This window comes from Petromyzon marinus, chromosome 18 (assembly GCF_048934315.1).
Source record: "Petromyzon marinus isolate PM22_M1 ecotype Great Lakes invasive population chromosome 18, UKy_Petmar_22M1.pri1.0, whole genome shotgun sequence".
Lineage (NCBI taxonomy): Eukaryota > Metazoa > Chordata > Hyperoartia > Petromyzontiformes > Petromyzontidae > Petromyzon > Petromyzon marinus.
In genome coordinates this window covers 1,601,557-1,611,524 of record NC_133684.1, presented here as the reverse complement: position 1 = coordinate 1,611,524, position 9,968 = coordinate 1,601,557, and the positions used below count along the sequence as shown (strand labels likewise).

The 9,968-nt window shown below is 50.9% G+C and overlaps 1 protein-coding gene across 2 annotated transcripts in view; it reads left to right on the top strand.

Moving 5' to 3' along the window:
- The first annotated feature begins 9,547 nt into the window (after positions 1-9,547).
- The window catches only part of UBE3A (ubiquitin protein ligase E3A), a 31,162-nt gene continuing 30,741 nt past the window's right edge, over positions 9,548-9,968 (top strand). For both annotated transcript variants that reach the window (XM_032956451.2, XM_032956450.2), the window contains exon 1: positions 9,548-9,705. The gene's annotated coding sequence lies outside the window, so the exon portion shown is untranslated. The remainder of the gene's footprint in view (positions 9,706-9,968) is intronic.

Sequence of the window (9,968 nt, the reverse complement as noted above, 5' to 3'; positions counted from 1 at the left end):
CAATGGTGACAATGGTGACAGTGGTGACAATGGTGACAATGGTGACAATGGTGACAATGGTGACAATGGTGACTGGTGACAGTGGTGACAATGGTGACAGTGGTGACAATGGTGACAATGGTGACAGTGGTGACAGTGGTGACAATGGTGACAATGGTGACAATGGTGACAATGGTGACAGTGGTGACAATGGTGACAATGGTGACAGTGGTGACAATGGTGACAGTGGTGACAATGGTGACAGTGGTGACAATGGTGACAATGGTGACAATGGTGACAGTGGTGACAATGGTGACAGTGGTGACAATGGTGACTGGTGACAGTGGTGACAATGGTGACAGTGGTGACAGTGGTGACAATGGTGACAATGGTGACAATGGTGACAGTGGTGACAATGGTGACAGTGGTGACAATGGTGACAATGGTGACAATGGTGACAGTGGTGACAATGGTGACAATGGTGACAGTGGTGACAATGGTGACAATGATGACAGTGGTGACAGTGGTGACAGTGGTGACAATGGTGACAATGGTGACAGTGGTGACAATGGTGACTGGTGACAGTGGTGACAATGGTGACAATGGTGACAGTGGTGACAATGGTGACAGTGGTGACAATGGTGACTGGTGACAGTGGTGACAATGGTGACAATGGTGACAATGGTGACAGTGGTGACAATGGTGACAATGGTGACAGTGGTGACAATGGTGACAATGGTGACAATGGTGACAGTGGTGACAATGGTGACAATGGTGACAGTGGTGACAATGGTGACAATGGTGACAGTGGTGACAATGGTGACAGTGGTGACAATGGTGACAATGGTGACAGTGGTGACAGTGGTGACAATGGTGACAATGGTGACAATGGTGACAGTGGTGACAATGGTGACAGTGGTGACAATGGTGACAATGGTGACAATGGTGACAGTGGTGACAATGGTGACAATGGTGACAGTGGTGACAATGGTGACAATGGTGACAATGGTGACAATGGTGACAGTGGTGACAGTGGTGACAATGGTGACAGTGGTGACAATGGTGACAGTGGTGACAGTGGTGACAATGGTGACAATGGTGACAGTGGTGACAATGGTGACAATGGTGACAATGGTGACAATGGTGACAGTGGTGACAATGGTGACAATGGTGACAATGGTGACAGTGGTGACAATGGTGACAATGGTGACAATGGTGACAGTGGTGACAATGGTGACAGTGGTGACAGTGGTGACAATGGTGACAGTGGTGACAGTGGTGGTAGTGGTGACAATGGTGACAGTGGTGACAGTGGTGACAATGGTGACAGTGGTGACAGTGGTGACAGTGGTGACAGTGGTGACAGTGGTGACAGTGGTGACAATGGTGACAATGGTGACAGTGGTGACAGTGGTGACAATGGTGACAATGGTGACAGTGGTGACAATGGTGACAATGGTGACAGTGGTGACAATGGTGACAATGGTGACAGTGGTGACAATGGTGACAGTGGTGACAATGGTGACAATGGTGACAGTGGTGACAGTGGTGACAATGGTGACAATGGTGACAATGGTGACAGTGGTGACAATGGTGACAGTGGTGACAATGGTGACAATGGTGACAATGGTGACAGTGGTGACAATGGTGACAATGGTGACAGTGGTGACAATGGTGACAATGGTGACAATGGTGACAATGGTGACAATGGTGACAGTGGTGACAGTGGTGACAATGGTGACAGTGGTGACAATGGTGACAGTGGTGACAATGGTGACAATGGTGACAATGGTGACAATGGTGACAATGGTGACAATGGTGACAGTGGTGACAATGGTGACAATGGTGACAATGGTGACAGTGGTGACAATGGTGACAATGGTGACAATGGTGACAGTGGTGACAATGGTGACAGTGGTGACAGTGGTGACAATGGTGACAGTGGTGACAGTGGTGGTAGTGGTGACAATGGTGACAGTGGTGACAGTGGTGACAATGGTGACAGTGGTGACAGTGGTGACAGTGGTGACAATGGTGACAGTGGTGACAGTGGTGACAATGGTGACAATGGTGACAGTGGTGACAATGGTGGTAGTGGTGACAGTGGTGACAGTGGTGACAATGGTGGTAGTGGTGACAATGGTGACAGTGGTGACAATGGTGACAATGGTGACAATGGTGACAGTGGTGACAATGGTGGTAGTGGTGACAGTGGTGACAGTGGTGACAATGGTGGTAGTGGTGACAATGGTGACAGTGGTGACAATGGTGACAATGGTGACAGTGGTGACAATGGTGACAGTGGTGACAATGGTGACAATGGTGACAGTGGTGACAATGGTGACAATGGTGACTGGTGACAATGGTGACAATGGTGACAATGGTGACAGTGGTGACAATGGTGACAATGGTGACAGTGGTGACAATGGTGACAATGGTGACAGTGGTGACAATGGTGACAATGGTGACTGGTGACAATGGTGACAATGGTGACAATGGTGACAATGGTGACTGGTGACAATGGTGACAATGGTGACTGGTGACAATGGTGACAATGGTGACAGTGGTGACAATGGTGACAGTGGTGACAGTGGTGACAATGGTGACAATGGTGACAGTGGTGACAGTGGTGACAATGGTGACAGTGGTGACAGTCGTGACAATGGTGACAGTGGTGACAGTGGTGACAGTGGTGACAATGGTGACAGTGGTGGCAATGGTGACAGTGGTGACAGTGGTGGCAGTGATGACAATGGTGACAGTGGTGACAGTGGTGACAATGGTGACAATGGTGACAATGGTGACAGTGGTGACAATGGTGACAGTGGTGACAGTGGTGGTAGTGGTGACAGTGGTGACAGTGGTGACAATGGTGGTAGTGGTGACAATGGTGACAGTGGTGACAATGGTGACAGTGGTGACAATGGTGACAATGGTGACAGTGGTGACAATGGTGACTGTGGTGACAATGGTGACAATGGTGACAATGGTGACTGGTGACAATGGTGACAATGGTGACAGTGGTGACAATGGTGACAATGGTGACAGTGGTGACAATGGTGACTGGTGACAATGGTGACAATGGTGACAATGGTGACAGTGGTGACAATGGTGACAGTGGTGACAATGGTGACAATGGTGACAGTGGTGACAATGGTGACAATGGTGACAATGGTGACAGTGGTGACAATGGTGACAATGGTGACAGTGGTGACAATGGTGACAATGGTGACAATGGTGACTGGTGACAGTGGTGACAATGGTGGTAGTGGTGACAGTGGTGACAATGGTGACAATGGTGACAATGGTGACAGTGGTGACAATGGTGACAATGGTGACTGGTGACAATGGTGACAATGGTGACAGTGGTGACAATGGTGACAATGGTGACAGTGGTGACAATGGTGACAATGGTGACAATGGTGACTGGTGACAATGGTGACAATGGTGACTGGTGACAATGGTGACAGTGGTGACAATGGTGACAATGGTGACAGTGGTGACAATGGTGACAATGGTGACAATGGTGACTGGTGACAATGGTGACAATGGAGACTGGTGACAATGGTGACAGTGATGACAATGGTGACAATGGTGACAGTGGTGACAATGGTGACAATGGTGACAGTGGTGACAATGGTGACAGTGGTGACAGTGGTGACAATGGTGACAATGGTGACAGTGGTGACAATGGTGACAGTGGTGACAATGGTGACAGTGGTGACAATGGTGACAATGGTGACAGTGGTGACAATGGTGACAATGGTGACAGTGGTGACAATGGTGACAATGGTGACAATGGTGACAGTGGTGACAATGGTGACAATGGTGACAATTGTGACAGTGGTGACAGTGGTGACAGTGGTGACAATGGTGACAGTGGTGACAATGGTGACTGGTGACAGTGGTGACAATGGTGACAATGGTGACAATGGTGACAGTGGTGACAATGGTGACAATGGTGACAGTGGTGACAATGGTGACAATGGTGACAATGGTGACAGTGGTGACAATGGTGACAATGGTGACAGTGGTGACAATGGTGACAATGGTGACAGTGGTGACAATGGTGACAGTGGTGACAATGGTGACAATGGTGACAGTGGTGACAGTGGTGACAATGGTGACAATGGTGACAATGGTGACAGTGGTGACAATGGTGACAGTGGTGACAATGGTGACAATGGTGACAATGGTGACAGTGGTGACAATGGTGACAATGGTGACAGTGGTGACAATGGTGACAATGGTGACAATGGTGACAATGGTGACAGTGGTGACAGTGGTGACAATGGTGACAGTGGTGACAATGGTGACAGTGGTGACAGTGGTGACAATGGTGACAATGGTGACAGTGGTGACAATGGTGACAATGGTGACAATGGTGACAATGGTGACAATGGTGACAGTGGTGACAATGGTGACAATGGTGACAATGGTGACAGTGGTGACAATGGTGACAATGGTGACAATGGTGACAGTGGTGACAATGGTGACAGTGGTGACAGTGGTGACAATGGTGACAGTGGTGACAGTGGTGGTAGTGGTGACAATGGTGACAGTGGTGACAGTGGTGACAATGGTGACAGTGGTGACAGTGGTGACAGTGGTGACAATGGTGACAGTGGTGACAGTGGTGACAATGGTGACAATGGTGACAGTGGTGACAGTGGTGACAGTGGTGACAATGGTGACAATGGTGACAGTGGTGACAATGGTGACAATGGTGACAGTGGTGACAATGGTGACAATGGTGACAATGGTGACAGTGGTGACAATGGTGACAATGGTGACAGTGGTGACAATGGTGACAATGGTGACAGTGGTGACAATGGTGACAGTGGTGACAATGGTGACAATGGTGACAGTGGTGACAGTGGTGACAATGGTGACAATGGTGACAATGGTGACAGTGGTGACAATGGTGACAGTGGTGACAATGGTGACAATGGTGACAATGGTGACAGTGGTGACAATGGTGACAATGGTGACAGTGGTGACAATGGTGACAATGGTGACAATGGTGACAATGGTGACAATGGTGACAGTGGTGACAGTGGTGACAATGGTGACAGTGGTGACAATGGTGACAGTGGTGACAGTGGTGACAATGGTGACAATGGTGACAATGGTGACAATGGTGACAATGGTGACAATGGTGACAATGGTGACAGTGGTGACAATGGTGACAATGGTGACAATGGTGACAGTGGTGACAATGGTGACAATGGTGACAATGGTGACAGTGGTGACAATGGTGACAGTGGTGACAGTGGTGACAATGGTGACAGTGGTGACAGTGGTGGTAGTGGTGACAATGGTGACAGTGGTGACAGTGGTGACAATGGTGACAGTGGTGACAGTGGTGACAGTGGTGACAATGGTGACAGTGGTGACAGTGGTGACAATGGTGACAATGGTGACAGTGGTGACAATGGTGGTAGTGGTGACAGTGGTGACAGTGGTGACAATGGTGGTAGTGGTGACAATGGTGACAGTGGTGACAATGGTGACAATGGTGACAATGGTGACAGTGGTGACAATGGTGGTAGTGGTGACAGTGGTGACAGTGGTGACAATGGTGGTAGTGGTGACAATGGTGACAGTGGTGACAATGGTGACAATGGTGACAGTGGTGACAATGGTGACAGTGGTGACAATGGTGACAATGGTGACAGTGGTGACAATGGTGACAATGGTGACTGGTGACAATGGTGACAATGGTGACAATGGTGACAGTGGTGACAATGGTGACAATGGTGACAGTGGTGACAATGGTGACAATGGTGACAGTGGTGACAATGGTGACAATGGTGACTGGTGACAATGGTGACAATGGTGACAATGGTGACAATGGTGACTGGTGACAATGGTGACAATGGTGACTGGTGACAATGGTGACAATGGTGACAGTGGTGACAATGGTGACAGTGGTGACAGTGGTGACAATGGTGACAATGGTGACAGTGGTGACAATGGTGACAGTGGTGACAGTCGTGACAATGGTGACAGTGGTGACAGTGGTGACAGTGGTGACAATGGTGACAGTGGTGGCAATGGTGACAGTGGTGACAGTGGTGGCAGTGATGACAATGGTGACAGTGGTGACAGTGGTGACAATGGTGACAATGGTGACAATGGTGACAGTGGTGACAATGGTGACAGTGGTGACAGTGGTGGTAGTGGTGACAGTGGTGACAGTGGTGACAATGGTGGTAGTGGTGACAATGGTGACAGTGGTGACAATGGTGACAGTGGTGACAATGGTGACAATGGTGACAGTGGTGACAATGGTGACAGTGGTGACAATGGTGACAATGGTGACAATGGTGACTGGTGACAATGGTGACAATGGTGACAGTGGTGACAATGGTGACAATGGTGACAGTGGTGACAATGGTGACTGGTGACAATGGTGACAATGGTGACAATGGTGACAGTGGTGACAATGGTGACAGTGGTGACAATGGTGACAATGGTGACAGTGGTGACAATGGTGACAATGGTGACAATGGTGACAGTGGTGACAATGGTGACAATGGTGACAGTGGTGACAATGGTGACAATGGTGACAGTGGTGACAATGGTGACAATGGTGACAATGGTGACTGGTGACAGTGGTGACAATGGTGGTAGTGGTGACAGTGGTGACAATGGTGACAATGGTGACAATGGTGACAGTGGTGACAATGGTGACAATGGTGACTGGTGACAATGGTGACAATGGTGACAGTGGTGACAATGGTGACAATGGTGACAGTGGTGACAATGGTGACAATGGTGACAATGGTGACTGGTGACAATGGTGACAATGGTGACTGGTGACAATGGTGACAGTGGTGACAATGGTGACAATGGTGACAGTGGTGACAATGGTGACAATGGTGACAATGGTGACTGGTGACAATGGTGACAATGGAGACTGGTGACAATGGTGACAGTGATGACAATGGTGACAATGGTGACAGTGGTGACAATGGTGACAATGGTGACAATGGTGACAATGGTGACAGTGGTGACAATGGTGACAGTGGTGACAGTGGTGACAATGGTGACAATGGTGACAGTGGTGACAATGGTGACAGTGGTGACAATGGTGACAGTGGTGACAATGGTGACAATGGTGACAGTGGTGACAATGGTGACAATGGTGACAGTGGTGACAATGGTGACAATGGTGACAATGGTGACAGTGGTGACAATGGTGACAATGGTGACAATTGTGACAGTGGTGACAGTGGTGACAGTGGTGACAATGGTGACAGTGGTGACAATGGTGACAGTGGTGACAATGGTGACAATGGTGACAATGGTGACAGTGGTGACAGTGGTGACAGTGGTGACAATGGTGACAGTGGTGACAATGGTGACAATGGTGACAGTGGGGACAGTGGTGACAGTGGTGACAATGGTGACAATGGTGACAGTGGTGACAATGGTGACAATGGTGACAATGGTGACAATGGTGACAGTGGTGACAATGGTGACAGTGGTGACAATGGTGACAATGGTGACAGTGGTGACAATGGTGACAATGGTGACAATGGTGACTGGTAACAGTGGTGACAATGGTGACAGTGGTGACAATGGTGACAGTGGTGACAGTGGTGACAGTGGTGACAATGGTGGTAGTGGTGACAATGGTGACAGTGGTGACAATGGTGACCGTGGTGACAATGGTGACAGTGGTGACAATGGTGACAATGGTGACAATGGTGACAATGGTGACTGGTGACAGTGGTGACAATGGTGGTAGTGGTGACAATGGTGACAATGGTGACAATGGTGACAGTGGTGACAATGGTGACAATGGTGACTGGTGACAATGGTGACAATGGTGACAGTGGTGACAATGGTGACAATGGTGACAGTGGTGACAATGGTGACAATGGTGACAATGGTGACTGGTGACAATGGTGACAATGGAGACTGGTGACAATGGTGACAGTGGTGACAATGGTGACAATGGTGACAGTGGTGACAATGGTGACAATGGTGACAATGGTGACAGTGGTGACAATGGTGACAGTGGTGACAGTGGTGACAATGGTGACAATGGTGACAGTGGTGACAATGGTGACAGTGGTGACAATGGTGACAGTGGTGACAATGGTGACAATGGTGACAGTGGTGACAGTGGTGACAATGGTGACAGTGGTGACAGTGGTGACAGTGGTGACAATGGTGACAGTGGTGACAGTGGTGACAGTGGTGACAATGGTGACAGTGGGGACAGTGGTGACAATGGTGACAGTGGTGACAGTGGTGACAATGGTGACAATGGTGACAATGGTGACAGTGGTGACAGTGGTGACAGTGGTGACAATGGTGACAGTGGTGACAATGGTGACAATGGTGACAGTGGGGACAGTGGTGACAATGGTGACAGTGGTGACAATGGTGACAATGGTGACAGTGGTGACAGTGGTGACAGTGGTGACAATGGTGACAGTGGTGACAGTGGTGACAGTGGTGACAATGGTGACAGTGGTGACAGTGGTGACAGTGGTGACAATGGTGACAATGGTGACAATGGTGACAGTGGTGACAATGGTGACAGTGGTGACAATGGTGACAATGGTGACAGTGGTGACAATGGTGACAATGGTGACAATGGTGACTGGTGACTGGTGACAATGGTGACAGTGGTGACAATGGTGACAGTGGTGACAATGGTGGTAGTGGTGACAGTGGTGACAATGGTGACAATGGTGACAGTGGTGACAATGGTGACCGTGGTGACAATGGTGACAGTGGTGACAGTGGTGACAATGGTGACAATGGTGACAATGGTGACTGGTGACAGTGGTGACAATGGTGGTAGTGGTGACAGTGGTGACAGTGGTGACCGTGGTGACAATGGTGACAGTGGTGACAGTGGTGACAATGGTGACAATGGTGACAATGGTGACTGGTGACAGTGGTGACAATGGTGGTAGTGGTGACAGTGGTGACAGTGGTGACAATGGTGACAGTGGTGACAGTGGTGACAATGGTGACAGTGGTGACAGTGGTGACAATGGTGACAGTGGTGACAATGGTGACAGTGGTGACAGTGGTGACAATGGTGACAATGGTGACAGTGGTGACAATGGTGACAGTGGTGACAGTGGTGACAATGGTGACAGTGGTGACAATGGTGACAGTGGTGACAGTGGTGACAGTGGTGACAATGGTGACAGTGGTGACAGTGGTGACAATGGTGACAGTGGGACTCGGTGGGGAGCGAGGAGAGGAGCGGTGAAAAAGAGGTGGTGGAGGCGAGGGGCTGTGAGGTGGTGGAGGGGAGGGGCTGTGCGGGGGACGAGGGGAGGGGCTGCGAGGTGGACGAGGGGAGGGGCTGTGAGGTGGTGGAGGGGAGGGGCTGTGGTGGAGGGGAGGGGCTGTGAGGTGGACGAGGGGAGGGGCTGTGAGGTGGACGAGGGGAGGGGCTGTGAGGTGGTGGAGGGGAGGGGCTGTGGTGGAGGGGAGGGGCTGTGAGGTGGACGAGGGGAGGGGCTGTGTGGGGGATGAGGGGAGGGGCTGTGGTGGAGGGGAGGGGCTGTGTGGGGGACGAGGGGAGGGGCTGTGGTGGAGGCCTCTCTCTCTCTCGCGCGCAGTGCACGCTGGGGGTAGCGGGCTGGACAAGATGGCGTTGGTGGCTGTGGGGCTGCGGGCCGAGTCTCCCCCGAGCGCTTGACGCGGCGGACCGCCCGGGACACGGCAACAGCAGCAGCAGAGCCGCACGTGAGCCATGCTCCACCACGGTTCACAGTAAACTACAGCGGCTACCGTAGTAGCGGTGGCGGTAGCGGCGGCGGCGGCAGCAACAGAGCCCGTGCGTAGTGACACCGAACAAGCCTCGCTCCCTCCTAACCTCCCCCCCGGCTCCGTCGAGTTCCGAACGGATTTGTCCCCGTGGCGAGCCCCGTGTTGGTGTCATCGGCGACGCCGCACACACACACACGCCTGGTTGTCGATCTGAGCTTGCGCGCACCCCACGGCGTCTG